This window comes from Dipteris shenzhenensis, chromosome 26 (genome assembly GCF_047967505.1).
Source record: "Dipteris shenzhenensis isolate YYH24624 ecotype China chromosome 26, Dip_SZ_1.0, whole genome shotgun sequence".
Classification (NCBI taxonomy): Eukaryota; Viridiplantae; Streptophyta; class Polypodiopsida; order Gleicheniales; family Dipteridaceae; genus Dipteris; species Dipteris shenzhenensis.
In genome coordinates, this window is record NC_141621.1 from 52,389,450 (window position 1) to 52,409,128 (window position 19,679).

Consider the following 19,679-nt stretch of genomic DNA (forward strand, 5'->3'; position numbering starts at 1 on the left):
ATGTCTCCCAATGCTTACAACTTCTTGTAGTCAAAGGGACTAGGTAGTATTTTTGAGAAGCTAAAATCCTTCTTACCAACACCTGCTGTAACAAAATACATTTGTCAATTCATAACATCATATAAAAGCAGAGAGTTGGAGAAAGATAAGTATGGCACAGTAACATATAAAGAAAAGCCCTTACAGATCTACCTCAGTAGATCCTCTATATAGGAGGCTTTTTCATTTCCAGAGGCTCAAGAAGAATATCCAAAGAAACATTTGGATGCAAGATTCTCTAAAATTCAAGATTTATTCCCACCTAGCACAAAGTCACAAAGCGGGGGAATATGCCATGATATGATTCTGGATCCCATATGCAAAGAGGCAGCTAAGTTTTTGGCTGACATTTTCAATCATACAAGAGTGAGGAAAAACTATATGTCAGAAAAACTCTTACACTCCTTGGTAGAGCAAAACTACAAGACTGGGCTTAACACATATCCTTGCTACTAACCAATTATGTATCCACACATAATGGCAAAAGCTACGTTGCCCATCTATTGGCCACAATAATTGGGTTTGCAATAGAGCAAGAGGATGACTCTACACCCCTCTCAACACAAGATATAGAAGAGTTTGAAACATTGATATTATCGCCAAGATGGGAATTAGCCCCTCCACCTACTCTTAATGCAGATAGCATGGATGGGCAACAATAATCCAAACAGATTCCAGAGAATGACAATGTGGAGCTCTACAAAAGAATACTGCAACTCAATTCAGTCTTGCTCCTGTAACAGAGAAGGACTCAAGCGTAGAGGATACCATGACACATAATGACTTTTCAAGAGAGCCAAATAGCATGCCTCTCCAAGAATCACAAGTCACCAATGTTGACAACTCCATGACTCTAGAGTCACAACCCCTAGCTGTCTCTAGTGGCACCATACAATAGACTACTGTTCAAGAAATAGATCAAAATTCCACATGGGCACATGGGAGTCAACTGTAAGTCCAATACAAGCAAGGCCATAGCACATTCCAGATCATACAACATCACAACCAACAGTTACAACAATGGTCTCAATTATTTGCTACCATGGCATCAGATGAGTAGGAAAGAGAAATGGAAAAACAAATGCTCCCATCACTCCAATCCAAGTTGCAAAGTGCTAATACTGAAATTATGAAGCTCAAGGAAAGCATGGCAAAACAAATGCATCAACAACTCCTTGCACAAAATGCTCTAGCAAAAATTAGAAAGGATGCCCTACAAGCCACGGTTTCTCTCCAAGAAATACACCTATAGCTATCTGATGCCTTGGCCCTTGAACCAAAAGGAAAAGGTCAAGTTATCCCTCTCCCATATGCAAGCCACTTGTGATGATATCAAGAAGGAATTGGTGCACTTAAATGAAATATTACTACTTAAAGACGATCAGCTCCATGCCGCATTAAACACAAACAATGGGTTACAGAACAGCCTCAAAGATGGTAAACGTCAAATTCAAGAACTAGAGGAGGAATGCATGGCATCAAGTGAGATACTTGTGCACACCAAAGCAAAACTGAACGCTCAAGAGCAAGAGATACTCCAACTCCGTGTGCTTAATGATTAATTTCCAGGGCATCCAAAAGCAGCTCAACAATTCAATAGTCTAAAGCTTGCATACACCTCCACATTGGGTAAGCATAAAGACAAGTGCATGGAATGGCAAAATCAAAATGCAATAATTTCCAAGTTGGAAATTCAACTACTAGATCAAGCCGATGATGACGCGGAGGGGTCACTAGAAGATCTTCTACTACAAGGCATCACTACATTATACCAAGAGCTTGTTACAATCCTCCAGCAAGAGGATCACCTTGAAGGAAGAATACGCATACTCTAGAAACACTTGCAAATCAAAATGTTACATGTTTCTAGTCTTGATTGGACTAGACCAGTAAGCAGCAAGACTCTTCGAGATCTATGCCAACATATGGATGAAGACGAGAAGAATGTGTTCTGTCTCTTAGTGCATGCAAATCTCATATGGATAAAGGCCGATGCAATACTACTATATAAATTCTTGATGGGAATCCCCCCTCTTTGGGTAGTAGCCAGACTCCTACCTTTATTGCATTAATCACCAGCAACTTTCATGGGATATAACTCCTAAAAAAATCCAAAATTAAAGTTGTCAATGCCTACCAAAAGCGACAAGGCTCTGCCAGAGGAATATGTGGTCTACCTTCAATCTAATCTCCCCTATCTTGCCACTCTCTATTCTGATCTACTCACATCCCTCCCTAAGTCTTGTACTATCCTACATACCTTTCCAAAAATCCATGCTAATCCATATTCCTTGCCATGCCTCTTTGCCCATGCCTCTCAACACTATCTCCTAATCCAAGAATCTAACTCCTATCATCCAGTTACACCTAACTTTTTTCCAACACTTGACAATCCATCCCTTGAGGATTATCAAGTTGCTAAATCAATTTCCCCTGCTCTCCCTCCACTTTCCACCAGCATCCCTACTTCTACCTTCTCAAATTCACTACTTGCTTCGACCTCAATCTTTTCCCCTATAACTCTTTCTCTCCCCCAAGCCCACATGTTCAATCTCCCTTGAGTTTTCAATGGAAGACACGATTAATGATTCCATCAATGAGCTTCAAGAATTGGATAATCCAATTCACACACCCACAAGGGAGTTGCAGCAAGATACAGATAGGATTCCCATGCCTGGTAATCCCATTGGTGATTTTTGGAGGCAATACCCAAACATGCAGTCAAGAGGAGGATGGGACCTCTTCGAAATTTCAAAGAGTATTCACCAAGCACAAATCACTCCAGAGATCAGTATGAAATGGGAGCCACAACCTGCTTGGCATGGACCAAAGCTGCTCAATGAAAAGTACCGCCTTGAATACATATAGGATCCATCTTCCTTTCACACTCATCCCACATCTGATGCGGTTTCCCACCATCGCTACCGGTGGGATGCCAATCATCATGATCCAAATAATGCAAATACTCCTCGCAAATGGCCATTGATCAATAGAAACTCTAAAATCAAATGGACAAGCCAAGAAACACTCATCAGAGCCTTGGACAAACATCCATCAATTATGCAAGGCAGTTATGACAAAACACTCACGGAAAGTGCAAAATACAGTTCAGCCTTAGTAGTCATCCTGGAGGTGGCCCTCACCATTAATGACCATTTGCCCAACCTCAGCCTCAATCCAAATCAACAAATAGATGCTCAAACAACAAGTCGCCTCTTTCAGAGAGCCATATCTCTTCAAGGTCGTTATGTGTGTTTGTTTGAAGAAATGTTTGACACTGGCTTCTTAAAAACTGAGCAAGCAATCTACGGTGTTTGTGGATTAAAACGAAAAGATCGATGACAAGCTCGCTCCATCTATCACCACCACCATCTTTACCATACTCATTGGGTAAAGACAACCGCAGCACAACATCGTCCGCAGACTCAACCATAACCCGAGGATGGGTAATCAAATCGATCCGGGGGAGTTGTTAACCCTATGGCAATAAGGGCCAGAAGTGCAATCTAGGACAACAACTATGAAGAGTATTGTGTGTGTAGAGTAGCGGCAAAGCTCTGCTTGTAATATCTTGAGCTTGAAGGATGGTATGATAAATCTGAAAGCATGAGGATAGCCAAAATCCTCTCTAGAAAAGATCCAATCATACTTGCAAAATCAAGATCTAGAGAGAGAAAGTCCTCTCTTTTCCTCTTTTCCCCTCTCTTTTCTTTCTCTCTTTCATTTTCTCTTTTCCTCTCTTTTCCTCTCTTTTTCTCCTCTCATGAAGCTTCAACAGCCTAACATTGAGCAAACAAATGCAACCTTTTTGTGCCCCTCTCCAAATCATTCTTTGAATTCTTGAGAGTCTCTCTTTCCCCTAATGCATTTTGGAGGCTAAGATTCGAGACCTAAGAATTCAAAGAATGATCAGAGTCTGTAAATGCTTGCTAAATCCTAAGCTGCACCAATGCTTGGAACGTATCTTTTTCTCTCTCTTTCCAAACTTTATCCCTTATCTTTTCTCTCTTTTAAAAAACAAACGGCATAACGAATAACAAAGAGAGGGATACAACATAATCTCATCATATATCATAACAAATATCCAAGAGGGTTACAACAAATATCCAAGAGAGGGCTCCCACTCATACACCAGAAACTATAGCTTACATTCTCCAAATCGGAGTACTTATAAACTGTAAAGACATTCTTCATTGTTTCTTCAATGAAGTGCTACACTCCCCTTTGTCATCTCTCTTCTTTGTCTTATCCTCCACGTCTTTTTTCTTTTTCTCCTTAGCCCAAGGAGCTTTCTGGGGCATATGGCCTTCCTCCTCAATAAAATTCTCCAGGATCTCCCAATCGGTCTTATACATGTCCTCGTCAGGCAACTCCTACATCTCCTCAATAGAATCCTCCAATATCTTTCGATTGGTCTTATACATGTCCTTGTCGGGTAGCTCCTTGCCCTTGGCATGTGCATTTGGACACAGATGCGCACCAAGGAGTGATGGTACATCTACCTCCCCATCCTTTATATTGTAATATTGTCTGTACAGATCCTCCAAGTATGCTACCATAGCTTTTTCACTAGGGGCCATGGGGAGTAGCTGAGAGAGAGAACAAAGAGACGGGAGTGACTAGAAGTGAGCAACGAGAAGGAAGCGACGAGAGAGCAACTAGGAGTAGTAGAGAGGAAGGAGTGGTGTGAGAAGGGATATAGCAGGGGAGTGGTGTGAGACAAAGAAGAGAGGAGGGGAGACTTTAAAGATTGAGGGAGGATGAAGCGAAGAAGCCGGGAAAGGTAAAGAATCAAACATACAAAAGCTGAGGAGGATAAAGTGGATAGGGTGATAGGGGATGTGATTGGCGTAGAGTGTGGAATAAAGGAGAGTGCATGCAATAAAGTTTCCTAGAATTATCTTTTCGGAATATATTGTCTTGTGCAATATATATATTTTGTTGAATTGAAGTGAATGTGAATGTAGCTTGTTTGTACCATGAATTCTTTTGCATATCTTGAATGAGTGCCTTGATATGATTTGTAATATGTTTTATATGCCCCCCTCTTTTCTTTTTCTTCAAACAAATTAAAAATGGAACACCCTCCTCCATGATAGTCTTCCGAAAACCCCAACCTGATTCCCCATGTGGCTGTTATTCGGGACATCCAAACTCTGCTATTGTATGTAGCAAAAAAGATTGCGCATGATACAGATTGGGTGAAGTATTACGTCGAAGTGCGTGCACATGGGTGGGGTCTTGACCGATCGCGCATGGAGAAGGGAATTCAAAGGGATGCACAAAACAACCTACGAGATCTCCATAAGCTTAAGAGAGACCACTACGATAGGCAATATAGCAAGGATGATACTATAAAAGACATAATGGGTTGTATAGATGTCTTCTTGGACTGCGAGTACATAGTCCGAGAAGAGTATATTATATATTAGAAGAAGTGGAAGATGAGGTACCAAGTGACCCATCTAGAGGAGAGGAGGAAAGTACATCAGAAAGTAATGCAGAGGAGTGGACCTCCTCCTTTCTTTTGGAATTTTTGGAGAATGTCTCTTCTGGAGACAAGTTTTGTTTAACAAAACTATCTTTGTGAGATTTTTTGTATATGAAAATTCTTTTGGATATAAATTGTCTTAAGTAAATAATTGTCTTTTCATAATTGTCTTAAGTAAATAATTGTCGTTTCATAGTTTTAGTAAATTGAATTTGAGTTTCAAGTAATAAATTGTCTTTTAAGTAAATTGTAAGTATTGTCTTTTAAGCTAATTATCTTTTTGCGTCTTACCCGCTCTTGTGTTTGTTTTTGTTTTCGCATTTGTGTCTGTGTTTGTCCAATCCCCCCAAATTAGACATGTTAGCATGTCGCAACATCCAGAGAGTATGGAACCCATCATAGGAGGAGACATCATGATTTGTACTCTCCAGAGGACTTCGATTCCACTCAACCGACTCCTCAGTGGCCTACCCTTGCGACTACCCCTGGGTAGACTCCCCATGGGCTAGCACTATGATTACCCCTCGAGGAACTCCTTTGCTAGTAGCCCATGGCTTCGTCAGGAGTCATGATGAGTTTGTTGCATCCATGAGCGACACAGAGGCAGCGAGATTCTTCTCTCTATTGTCCCAAAGAACCTCAACTATTCCCTATCCTACACCCCTTAGGGGTAGATCAGGGCCATCAATGGCTTTTCCTACTCGACAGAGTCATCCCCTGTAGCCCCTTCGACCAAGGGGTTAACACCTGGGTGTACCCATCGTAGGTCCAGGAAGAGTAGTAAGGGTCAAGGCTACTGTGGTGACTCGAGGGATGTAGATGAGTCTACACACTCACATCCCTACAAGTCTCCACTTCGTCATGAGATGCAATACCAGTCACGTCCCTTGCCCTCTCCACTCACAGGCAATGGCACCCTAGAGCCCACTCCCTCTGCTGCTCCTCGCACCACCCCTCCCTCTAGCTTTGCTACTCCATCCACTGTGAATCCTTCAGACTTTGTTTTGTCCGAGGATCTTTTCTAAATAGTGAACAGCGTTGGGGAGGTTATACAGGACGAGGATGGGAAGGCGATCACCAAATACATGAGGAGGTTGGTGAGCACCCACTTCCTAAATGATATATTCAAACCCTAGAAACAACCAAGGATGCCTGCATAGAAGCCCTCAGGAGACATTTTCCAAATCCTCCAAAGTTTGAGTTTGAGAAAAATGCCATGCTTGCTTCCATGGGGCATCTCCTTGGGTCTTGTAGATACGAATTAAGGGATGTTGTAGTCAAAGAAAAGCACAAGCGAGGGTGGGCAGACTCGAAGAATTGGAAGATAGCGAAGAGTTTTATAGGGACAATCCAAATGCGTATGAGCCTCAGCAGGTGGGCAGTGAGGATACGCATGGAGACCATAGGTCCTTCGCACCTCCGAAGTGGTGGCAGACTTGGCAACGAGGCATGGGTGGTAAGTATATATTTATCTTCTACTAAATTTCTAATATGTTCAATCATTCAAATGTCTTGTCATTCATATCTAATTAATTGAATTTGGATCCACATGAATCTGTGATTGGAAGGCCTCCAGACAACGAGTACAGAAGGGCCTTTAGGATTGGAGCCAAGGCATGGTCTAAGGAGAAGGAGAGAGAAGGATTCCACATCGATTGGGAAAGGGTGGTGGCGCATCATATGAGTATACCCTATTCCTCTTCATTATCGTTTGACTATCACCATTGCCTTACAATCAATGCTCTTAGTTTTTCTAACTTGTTTCATTCTTAGGGAGGCACGTTCGACCCATCCGGAGATCCGGACAAAGAGATGGGATTTGAGGAAGAAGCGGCTCGAGACACAACAGAGGAGGGCGAGGGATCGGGCACACACAAAGAGGCCACATGTAGACTAGAGACCGAGGGTGAGGAGAGCAAGGAGGACAATGAGTAGGATAGGACAATATTTAGTGGTTCAATATTTTGGCACTTCTGCCATTTTGTAGTAGTTTGCACACCTCGACGGATTTGCCATTTTGGAGTTCGGCACTCTTGCCATTTTGTAGCGCATTAGCGCATTACTTCGGCAAATTTGCCATTTTGTAGCATATTGACATCACTTTGTAGACTTTCATTGCAAAATCATAATGTACACCTCTACATTTGTATCACATTTAATCGTGATTTTAATGGAAAAAAAACTATGTGGAGCAAGATGGGATTGAAACAAGCCCCATCTTGCCCACATAATTTTTTTAAAGCTTCTGTAGTAAAAACATCGATATATATTGATGCTGACACGTGACAGGTATAGTTTACTGATGGTGACACCGACACCCATACCAATGCTTTCTTTGCAATGTCCATACCGATAGTTTCTGACGATTTCCACTCGTTTGAAAAAAAAGTATTCGTAATTAGCATCAATATCAATGTAAGAAAGAGGACCGTGCCTTGTAGCATTATGCCTCCTATTCGGCGTACGAAACACAAAGCGAAAGCTTAAGTACCAAGGAATAGGTCCTTACAAAGTTATTGAGATTACACCACAGAGCATGGTCCGTATCAAGACCCTTGAGGGTGTTGAGATGGCCAATTACATTAACGGTAGTAAACTCAAACGGTACTACGGCCACTCATCGAAGAAACCCTACGGGCCATACACCATAAAAAAGAGCTTGAACATGAGTTAAACTCATGAAGCAAGAGGTTATATGCAAGGCAAATGCCCGCATAGTGAAAGCTTACAAGCGCAAAGGCCGAATCATGGCCAACCTCATCGAGCTAGAAGGCAAAGAGGACATCTTTCCCCATGCATGAGTGATGATGGGACTCCAGGTAAAGGGACAAACAATGTAGGCACCCGCACTAATAGACTTTAGAGACCTCCCTTACAATCGAAGCCCCAGGCAATTTGTATGGAGGATTTCTATAATCTGCCCCCTAGAAATAAGGAGTCTAAAGCTTTAACATGGAAATACCTCGTAAGGTAGAAACCTTAGCATAATTCCGAGTAGGGAGAGGCAGTGAGAGATGTTAATGGATTTTATTTTAGAGAGCGAGTAGGATGTAATAGTAAGAGGCCATTCTTGCGATGGTGAAATGGACGATGTGAGTTTTGCTTGACTACTTTCCATGCTTTTCGTCAGCTTTCTAGGGGCTCCCGTTAACGTCGGCAAAATCGAAGAGATAAAGCTTGATTTTTGGTTGCCCCAAGTTCTCGTTAGGCTCCAGCCAAACAAAACACTCGGCTGTCACCTCAAATGTAGGTGCTCTTGACAGGAAATTAGTAGGGAAAAAACGTTTTTCTCATTCTCAGGCGAGAGCGTGGGAATGTCCTCTAAGGGTGTTTACACGCCCACCAAATTGCGCTGACACAGTGGGCGGGCAGTGAGAATATTGCTTGGGCGCCACATCAACGCTGCTTTACACACGAGCCCTCGCACAGGGCAAGATTTTGTTTGCAGCCCGCCCAGCCCTCTTCTTGCTCGCCCTCCTCTGTCCTTGCAATTCGCCTTCCCTCTTTCTCAAGGAAACTAAAAGCGATCTCCTTGAATTCAACCTTATTAGATACAAAGGGGAATCCAAGACGTCTGAGTTCGCTTTCCCTCTTTCGGCCTTGAAGCTTGTCTTGCGTTATGGGCAATTGATTCTAACACAACTCTACATTCGCTATTCTAGGTTCATCCGTGTGCTCTCAATCAAAACATTCGTTGATGTCTTTTGTAACGCTATTTGAACGCTGGCCAAAAGAAGTGGACGCTGCTACGGAATCGTTGGTGATCAAGATTTGAAAGCCAGCCATCGCATAGTGTATTCGAAACCAAGTGAAGGTTGGTTTGCATATGTTCCACCTCCACTGTCGAAGACAAACAGCAACTCCCAAGACGTTGGGTGCAAACAGAACTTTAACGCTCGATCTTCAGTAGCGTCAAACTGGAGCTAGCGATGTTTGGAGGGGAATAGGTGGTCAAGCAGCAGAGCATTTGTGACATTTCGTTAATCATCCCTTATTGGAAAGCTTCACATACATGCCAACGCTTCTGGAACCACACTCAGAAGCAAAAAACTGTTTAGAAGCAATTTGCATTAGACAGTTTTGTTGCAAATATTTCCAGAAACCAAGAAACCAATTAGGTGTTCAAGAACCCAACGTACAACATTCAGAAACCAAGAGATTTTCAGGACCTTGCCGTGGTCCAACCAGGACAGCTTTAAAGAAACAGTGTGCACTTGTATAATACATGAAACGTGCTGCCCAAAGCTACAGAACATGCTTCCCATGTGTCTTAACCTGCAATTTCTACAGCAATTGTCAGGACAGCTTCAAAAAAACCACAATATAGCAGTATAATAGATAAAACGTGTTGCTAAAAGCCACATAACATGCTTCCCATGTGTCTTAACCTGTAATTTCTTCAACAATTGACAGGACAGCTTCATAAAAACCACAGTATAGCAGCTTGCCAAAGCTACATACATGTAGATAAACTGAGATGTATGCAAATCATACAATGCAAATCTAATCAGGACTCTGCCAAAAGTAGTACATCAACTGAGACATCGCTGTCACTGAAAATAAATGCTGCTATAGATGGACACTTTGCTTGTATAGAGTGCTTAGAAACTAAGCACATTGTCCATTTCACAAATTTCATACAAGCTGTCCCAATTTCAATGATGTAGTTGCTTGAAGACTGCTCATATCACCTGAGAAGAAAACACTTGGACCATTTCTACATACCACTACTCAGATACATCATCAGCTCTAACACTATCATCAACAAACAAAGCTCGAACATTCCTCTTCCTTTGCTGATCATATAACATTCGAGCCAAAGTATCCCTTTTAGCAGATCCTGCTCCACTATTCGTCTCTGTTTCAGACATCGCCCCAACTTGTGCCCGTTCTACCACTTCCCTTGTATTTAGTGGTAACATTGCTTGCAACTCCACCATGGTGTTCGCAGCAACGCTGGGGTCAGCATTTGTGTTCTCACATGCACTTCTGCGTAAATTTGATTGAAGCTCTTGGTGTGCCTCAATGACTCAATCCTGTTCAAATGCATCGCGGTGGACCACACACATGTTGTGCAAAACCATGCATGCTGCAACCATATTGGGCACATTGCTGAGATGCATGTCACACCGCTTCAAAAGAATACGAAAGAGAGCTTTCAACATACCAAAAGCCCTTTCAATAGGCATTCGTGAGCTAGATTGAATGAAATTCCAATGATACTGTACTCTTGTTAAGCCTTCCTTGCACCCTCTGTATGGAGATAACATCCATGTTCGTGGAGGATATGCACAGTCTCCCAAGAGGCAATACACTCCTAGATCTCCTGCTTCACATCTTTGACCCAGTGTACTTCTTTGAAAGAGTGTCCAGTCATGCATGGACCCTGCCCACCCAACATCATAGTCCCATACCAAGCAATTTGTTGCCACTACCATTTGAAGAAGAATGGAATAGAAACCTTTTCGATTAAAGTAATCAGCATGGAATACCCTTGGAGCTATCACCGGAATGTGCTGCCATCCACTGCTCCTATGACGAAGGGTATGCCACGCAGTTCCTCAAATGCATCGGCCATCTTTTTCATCTTATCCATGGATGGCCACTTGATATATGCATCATGCAACCCAGATGTACTTCTTTGAAAGAGTGTCCAGTACGTCATAGTCCCATACCAAGCAATTTGTTGCCACTACCATTTGAAGAAGAATGGAATAGAAACCTTTTCGATTAAAGTAATCAGCATGGAATACCCTTGGAGCTATCACCGGAATGTGCTGCCATCCACTGCTCCTATGACGAAGGGTATGCCACGCAGTTCCTCAAATGCATCGGCCATCTTTTTCATCTTATCCATGGATGGCCACTTGATATATGCATCATGCAACCCAGATGATTTCAAAGCACGACAGAACTCAATAGTGATAGACTGGGCCGATGCAGTGGAAATGCCATCAAGATCAGCAACTACTTGTAGATTGGCTCCTGAAGCCAACCTATGGAGTGCAATGCAAACACGCTTCTCCAAACTAATGGCTTTTCGGAGGCATGTGTCTCGTCTACTCGTGTGGACTCGGCTGTGCACAAATGAACTCAAATGTCTGCCTACTTACACATACCCTGGCTTTGAACATGCGGCTTGAGTAAGAGCTCATTAAAAACTGCTCAACAAAACCTTGTGGCCACGGAAATGCCCAGCATGCTCTATTATTGTGCCTTCTTCTAGCACGATGAAGTTTATGTGCAAGCGATGTCTGCACTATACACCTGCTGTTACAAGCATGCACATGCGCTGCCTCATGCAATTTGGAATGTGTGTCACATACCAGTTGGGACATCAGTGCAAAAAAAAGGTCGCAGAAATTTGCATGAAAGAAAGTATGATGACCTGGATTTCATCCATTGCCATCCAAGATAGCTCACAAGTTATATCTGCATTGATTGAGAAGAAAAAGCATCAATAACAAACTCAAGCTCCCAAAAAAAAACTCCCAAACAAAGTGATTTCAATACTAGAGATACAATTGAAACACTTGATTACAACCAAACAAATAAGATCGTAGTGACTACAAAAATGATTCATATGAAATAAAGGTAGCGAAATTGTAGCAATGGGCTTATGGAAAGCCATTACAAACATTCAAAGTACCATAAACCATACTACGATTGACAGCAAGTGATAATCTACCAAGTACCATAAACCACTGCACATAACAATAGATGATAAACTACTTCACAATGGATTGCTGAACATCCATAAATCCAACCATTGTAGATTGGCCATTGCAGACTCTCGTCGAGTTTCAGATTCCTTCATGAATTCCAACAATGCTTTGCCAGACTCTGCCATGTCTTTTACTGCATCCTCAACGACAGCATCTTTCTTTTGGCGAGAAGTAGAAGACATTGATGTTCCATTGCGCTCCTTGGATGGCATCTCAATTGTTGCCTGTGAAGTGCCATGTGTGTTTGGTGATGTCTCTTCTTTGTCCAGCTCTATTAGCTCCCCTGTTGCTGATGCATGGCGGTATAGAGAAACGATAGGGTTTGCAGTGGAGCGATCAAAAATAGACGATACTCAGACACAACTGAAGAACGGAACTCAGAAAACATAGTGCCTGTTGGTAATATGAAAAACTGAATACAAGAACCTCAAGCCGTCGTGTCTCAAGGACCGTGGTTGAGGTGAATCAAAAAGATGATTCCATGTAGAGAAACTGTAGAAAAGATAGCAGCAGAGGGAGCGAAACGCAGTCCTCCATGTAGCTCGATGATGATGAAGATGATGAAGGACTAGAGCTGCCCTAGGTGGTGAGGAGCAGATCTGGGGCAGCAGCTGGAAGTCCAGGGCTAGATCTAGAGAAGAGGAATAGAGGGACAGAGGATGGAGCAGGCAGAATTGGAGCTGAGGAGCAAATCTGGAGCAGGAGGGGCTGCAGCAAAGGATGGTAGAGGTGAAGAGCAGCTGCAGGTCCTGTCTCAGAGAATGAGGGGGAGAGGTAGTCTTTTATAGGCCTGACCCAGGTAGTCGGCCAGCTGGTCGGTGGGCTGGCCAGCTGGTCGGCCAGCTGGTCGGTGGGCTGGTCGGCCAGTTCTGGGTCGGCTAGACCAGCTGGTCGACCTGATTCTGGCCGACAACATGGCCCTGCTGGCTGCTGGTTTGTTTACCCCTAAATTGGGGATTGTAGTTGCTTAACACCCCCTCTCAATTGGCAATTTGGAGGAGCAGACATTGTATGCTTGGAGCTTCGTGTAGAGATGTCGACGGTGGCTATCCCTGCGAAATGCCCAAGAGATGCAATGCAAAAATGCAGAGAAGGTCACAAGAGGAGTGCCCTTGCAAGGGAATTGTTCACTTCCTCAAGTGCCTTAGTTACACGTATGATCAGCAGAAATAAGAACATTGTGAAGCTCGAGAGAATAAGCCACCCCCTCTCACCGCCGAAAGGTGGAGGGAAAAGCAAAGGTAAAGAACAAATATGTCGTAGCAGCACTGATAGTCCAGAGATGGTGGGATTCCGCCAAAGGAAGAGGTCATAGCTGAACAGTGAGCCAGTGTGTGCCCGATCTTGGACCTCGGGAGAGAAGAGTCTACCCCACCTCCATGCTGGACAAGATTTGAAACAACAGTCATCAAGACACATCTGAACAGAAAGGGTCCCGCCTAGGAAGAACTTGTAGATCCTGAAAGTCGATGCCGATGGTGGTAGAGGTGAAGGATCATGATCTCCTTGTTCGAAGGAATGGGGAAGGTCAAGCCTAAAACCGAAAAGGGAGGGAGGGATGGGAGTAGAAGATGGAGTTTAGAAAGGGAGGGATGGGAGTAGAAGATGGAGTTTAGAAAGGGAGGGAGGGATGGGAGTAGATGATGGAGTTCTCTCCTGTAGTGCGCAGCGGAATGAAGAGGAAACTGATATGTTCATAGGAGTGATGCTCCCCGTACCTATGGCCTCCATGAAGAAGCAGGATCTTTAGATCACCAGAGATCTGGGGTCTTTAGATCACCATGGCTCTGATACCATATAGAGAAACGATAGGGTTTGCAGTGGAGCGATCAAAAATAGACGATACTCAGACACAACTGAAGAACGGAACTCAAAAAACATAGTGCCTGTTGGTAATATGAAAAACTGAATACAAGAACCTCAAGCCGTCGTGTCTCAAGGACCGTGGCTGAGGTGAATCAGAAAGATGATTCCATGTAGAGAAACTATAGAAAAGATAGCAGCAGAGGGAGCGAAACGCAGTCCTCCGTGTAGCTCGATGATGATGAAGATGATGAAGGACTGGAACTGCCCTAGGTGGTGAGGAGCAGATCTGGAGCAGCAGCTGGAGGTCCAGGGCTAGATCTGGAGAAGAGGAATAGAGGGGCAGAGGATGGAGCAGGCAGAACTGGAGCAGAGGAGCAGATCTGGAGCAGGAGGGGCTGCAGCAAAGGATGGTAGAGGTGAAGAGCAGCTGCAGGTCCTGTCTCAGAGAATGAGGGGGAGAGGTAGTCTTTTATAGGCCTGACCCAGGCAGTCAGCCAGCTGGTCGGTGGGCTGGCCAGCTGGTCGGTGGGCTGGTCGGCCAGTTCTGGGTCGGCCAGACCAGCTGGTCGGCCCGATTCTGGCCGACAGCATGGCCCTGCTGGCTGCTGGTTTGTTTGCCCCTAAATTGGGGATTGTAGTTGCTTAACAGCTGTAGCACTTTACATGTGCTCTACTATGCATGTACTCATCAACACGTGATTTGGCGGTCATTCCCAAACAAAGTTTGGAATGTGTGTAGCTGTAGTAGATCCTAACGGATAACCTGGTTGATCTCGTCTGATAAGAGGGGAGAGAAAGGAGCATCCATAATGTACTGGAAAGGAAGTAGTCTGTCCATGTGGAGCCCTAGTTCTACAAACCATCTCTCTGTGCGTGCATACCAACACCTCTGATCTCCCCCTACTGCAAGTGCCATAGAAGAGGACAGTGCTAGCCATGGTATCCTGCTACACCCGGATGTGTAATGCCCATACTCCCTAACTCAGTACAGATATGTAATAACCTGAAATGCAGCATCTAGCTGTAATGGGGGTGACCCAAACTCTGCCCGAATGATCTCGTGAGGAACAGATGGCTTACCACAGATCATCTGTGATAACATGGGAAGTGAGCTACCTCAAAATAAAAGGATCAAGAGGAAAAGAAGAGCCACTAAATCAAATCCTAGCGAGGACATGGATGACACAAAGGAGAAGAAGCGTGATCTATGGAAGGAATCATGGGTAGTGAGCCTAGTGCATCTGCGTGGCTCCATGAATGATGAATTCATGAAACCACCAAAGCAAGGAGTTGACTTATGGACAAAGGTTGCCACACACATGGCTGGCATGTACCGCGATTTTGATAAAGATTCTAAGGGTTGCAGGAAGAAATGGCAAAGTGTACAAGGATTATTGAACTGACAAAGCACATAATGCTGGGTTGGGCCCGATTGATCTTACAATGAAGCTGGGCTTCTACAGAGATCACTTTCTACATATCTAAGGATCTCCCTTGGGCAGTTCCTGGTCTCTTCACACAGACTTCGTACCGAGGGTCGAGCAGAGCGGTTGCCAAGGGAGAGGTGCATATGCACACTATGTGACATGCAGGTTGAGACAGAGAAGCATTTCATCTTCAAGTATCCTGTTTACTATGAGATCCGAGGGCGTTTCTACTGCCTCTTCAAAGATAGATATGGGATGTTGACCCGTGTCCTCTCCTACCCAGACCAGCGATGCTTGGCTGGCTCCATTCATGAGATGCCCAAACACCGCGATAGGATACCCAAGCACGGAGACAGGAGCAGACTTCTCTCTCGACTGATACCTCTCAGAGCTCTATCACAGAGTTCTTTCGGCCAGATCACATAGACTCCCACGAGGCGAGACCTCAACATGACCTTGACCCGGAGCCTGTGACCCAACAACTCAAATAGAGGGTTGACTAACAGATCACACTTGGGGACATCCCCTCCTTGTTTACGATCGGAGCCTGACCGCCGAGGGTCACAGTGGCCTTGGTTAGACGTAGAGCTACGACCAAGAGACCTACTAGGACTGCACCCTTGAGGGGGTGACAGCGTTCTATTACTGACCTCATGCCTCCCCTTCCACAACCTCATCCATCCTGATGTCCTGTTGCTGACAATGATAATGATGATGGTTATGATGATGCCGATGATGATGCTGAGATTGATATATATAGTCAGGATATGACTATGTTGTACTTAGGACTTAGTACTGCCATTTTGCATTGTGCATTGGTGTGGATGCTCGTTTAGTAGCTCCACTACCACAGCTCATTGTATTAGGATTTTCACAGTCTCATAGACCCATCGGTCTTCCAAAGACTTTAATAAACTTTCTTTCTTTCTTTTCACCACCATCCAAGGATTCTTTGCTCCTCAATGTATCCAATTGCCTCCTTTTGGTGGTGGTCGTGGGAAGAGGCTCCTTCGGACCCACCACTGAAGGAGGGATGGAGACATTTGTAGGGGTAAAGACATGATTTCCAGGTGTGGTTGGAAATGGAAGGTAATGTTCGGATAGAGGGAAGGGTGCATAGAAGTGGGTATGGGAGGACGAACAGCAAATGGTGAACCAAGTGGGGTACAAGCAGGTGCTGTAGCTGGATATAATCTATTTGGTTTGGGCCTTGCTACTGGGGAGGGGCTTGCAGAGATATCAGGGTTCATTGGATAAGTAGAGGCAGCCCATGGCTGTTATGACGGTTGAGAATCCATCACATTGGCTTGTTGGGACTGAAGGAGATGGAATTCCTCAAAGCCTTGAGATGGTATGTAAGAGTCCATGAGTGCTAGGTTCCTGAGAATAGAGAACCAGCGAGAGCATTAGAGAAGAGCGTATGTTGAATCCCACCAAGAAGCTTGACAAAAGATTCTCGTCAGCAGGCGGGAGGAGGCCTGATTGGCGAGGCGCCTTGTGCCCATCCTTTGGGCAGGCATGAGTGCCTGGAAAAAGAAAGCTCCACTATGGACTCCAGTCAGCATCCAGGTAAGCATTTTCAAGTTTGGGCTTCCATCCAGTCTCTAAAGAATTCAAGGATGGGCGTCTTCACCCTCCATTCTCATTGGAAGTTTGGAAAACACACTTGGGCTTCCACCCTAGTATGTAAACACCCTAAGGATCGGGGAAAACTGATGCATACAGCTTTGCACACACGGATTCAAATTCTCACAAAGAAAAGGTCGCGATCGGACGGTAGAGATCTCCTTCCATCCGACCGCCGCCAATATCCACTCCCTGGTCAATCCTGATGCTTCCCTCTCCATGAACTCTTCAGGCACATTGTTGCTCATCGATGGCAATGGTACCACCGTGTGGAGCGCTAGAACGGGCGCGATTGGTATGGAACTGTCAGACAAAGGTAACCTGTGGCTCTACGACTCTTCCAATTCCTCCGTTAGGCAGAGCTTCCTGTATCCCACCGATACCCTTCTGCCTGACCAGCAATTCATCCCTGGTATGCATTTGAAGAGCAATAATTCGGTGTACTCTGCAACCATGAACGAAAGTGGAATGGTATTCTCACTACCCATGGACCCGCACCCAATTCCATACCGAGTTATCACATTCAACTCTTCATCCAGCAGGAATTATTCAGAAGCTTTTCTTCCGCCTTGTTCTCTTGTTCATGGCAGTACCGATGCAGTTCTTTCCTCTCAGCACAGCGAATTCCGAATGGTGGCTCCTTGTGTCGAACTCGGTATTCCAGCACTCACCACACCATGATATTAAATAACGATGGAAGCTTTCGTGCTTATGCAGAATATGATTTATTCGGACGGCATCGAGTATGACGCGTATCTGCAGCTCGATGCGGGTAGCTCTGCACAAGAGCCATGGATACAATGTGTGGATCCTGAAGCGTGTGGTAAATATAGCGTCTGCTCTCCCACTGCGAACAGACAAAACTGGTCTGCCCAGACGGCAATAGATTCCAATCTTCGGATTCTAAAGACGCAACGAATTACGGCTGCGAGCTGGCAATTCCACTGTCTCCTCAATGCAACAACTACGCATTCCAGAACCAGCACGTTATAGAGTTAGCAAACATTACCTTCGTTCCGATGCTTATCTATGCTTATCGGTGGATGAAACAGAAACGCTCAAACTCTTGAGGACTGCAAGCAACTCTGCAGATCAAACTGCTCTTGTGCTGCTACCTTCTACGATCATAATACCTCTCTGTGTTTCCCTCATAACTCTACGATCAAACTGCTTTTGTCAAGGTAGCAGGTTCCTCCTCGTCCCCACCCGGCGTAATTCCTGCTCCCCCTAGTTCTAACCGTGGGAATGTTCCAGCTTCCCCCAGTGGGAGAACTTTGAGCCTTGGGCGCTTGATTCCTTCCATTGTCCTTCCAACAGTCTTCATACTCTTATCTTTGTAGCTTGGTATATCTTGCTGACAAGGTCTCGTTATGATGATCAAGAATCAAACCTTGAAGATGAAGAGATCTTTACGATCACAACAAAATTACCGCACACGTTTTCTTACAGAGGGCTGGAACAGAGGCTTTCGTCGGAGGCTTGGTGCTGGAAGGTTCGGTTCCGTGTACGAGGGAGACTTAGCTGATGGCAGGAAAGTAGCCGTCAAGAAGCTAGAGATTTTAAGCCATGGTCGGAAACAGTTTCTGGGCGAAGTAGTTGCGATGGGCAGGATAGACCATCTCAACATCGTTCGTTTGCTTGGATTTTGTTCAGAACGCTCCCGGAGATTGCTCGTGTGCGAATCTAATGGTTCTTTGGAGAAGTGGCTCTTTGGTGAACCGGGCAGCAACTTCCTCGGCTGGGATCAACGTTGCAGTGTTGCTCTCGGTACAGCTCGTGGTCTTGCCTATGTCTGTGCATTCATCATATAAATAGGCAAGACCATGATCTGTACCGAGAGCAACACTGAAACGTTCGAGGGCCCACGCAAGGTTGATGGAAAGTGACGGGAGGACGAACGTCTCGCTGCCACCTCAGAAATCTTGTATTCCGTGCCCTGTTCTTGGACTTGATGGCGACGCGTGAGGTAGGGAAAAGTGATGGAGACAGCTCACGCACTTCTGTAAAATAAATGTGTTTGATCGGACGGCTGAAATGATCTGCCGTCCGACAACGGACCTTGACGTCGAGGCAAACGGATAGAGGGGCTTCACTTGTGGTAACGAACTGCCGGCTACATTGCTCAGAGTGGCTGTTGCATTCAACCGTGACAGCTTTGGATTAGAAATAGTAGGGGGCAGGAAGAACATTCGCTTGTCGCGGTTGGAAGCGGAGGACGATTGGCACTTTCCATCGTCTTAGCTTTTCCCAAAGATTTGTTTCGTCCCATTGTTTCGCCTTGAAGAAAGGGGACTAAGCTAACATCAGGAATATGAGAGAAATAAACGTGCACATAGCAATCCAAGATTTTAGACGTGAAAAAATAAAATTTCTTACTTGAGTAGGCCCCACGATGAGATTTAATGGGGCATTAGTATTAGTATTCTAGCGACAAGGTTAGATGTATAAATAGAGAGAGAGAGAAGTGAGGCACAAAGGGAGGGAAAGAGACACAGGAAGGGGGAGGGCAAGATGAAGATAGAGACTGGGAAAGAAAGAGGGAGATGGAGAGTGGGAGAGAGAGAG

General features: G+C 44.7%; 1 pseudogene; it reads left to right on the top strand.

Moving 5' to 3' along the window:
* The first annotated feature begins 16,767 nt into the window (after nt 1–16,767).
* Nucleotides 16,768–19,355, top strand: LOC147885261 (G-type lectin S-receptor-like serine/threonine-protein kinase SD2-5; annotated as a pseudogene).
* The last annotated feature ends 324 nt before the right edge of the window (nt 19,356–19,679 follow it).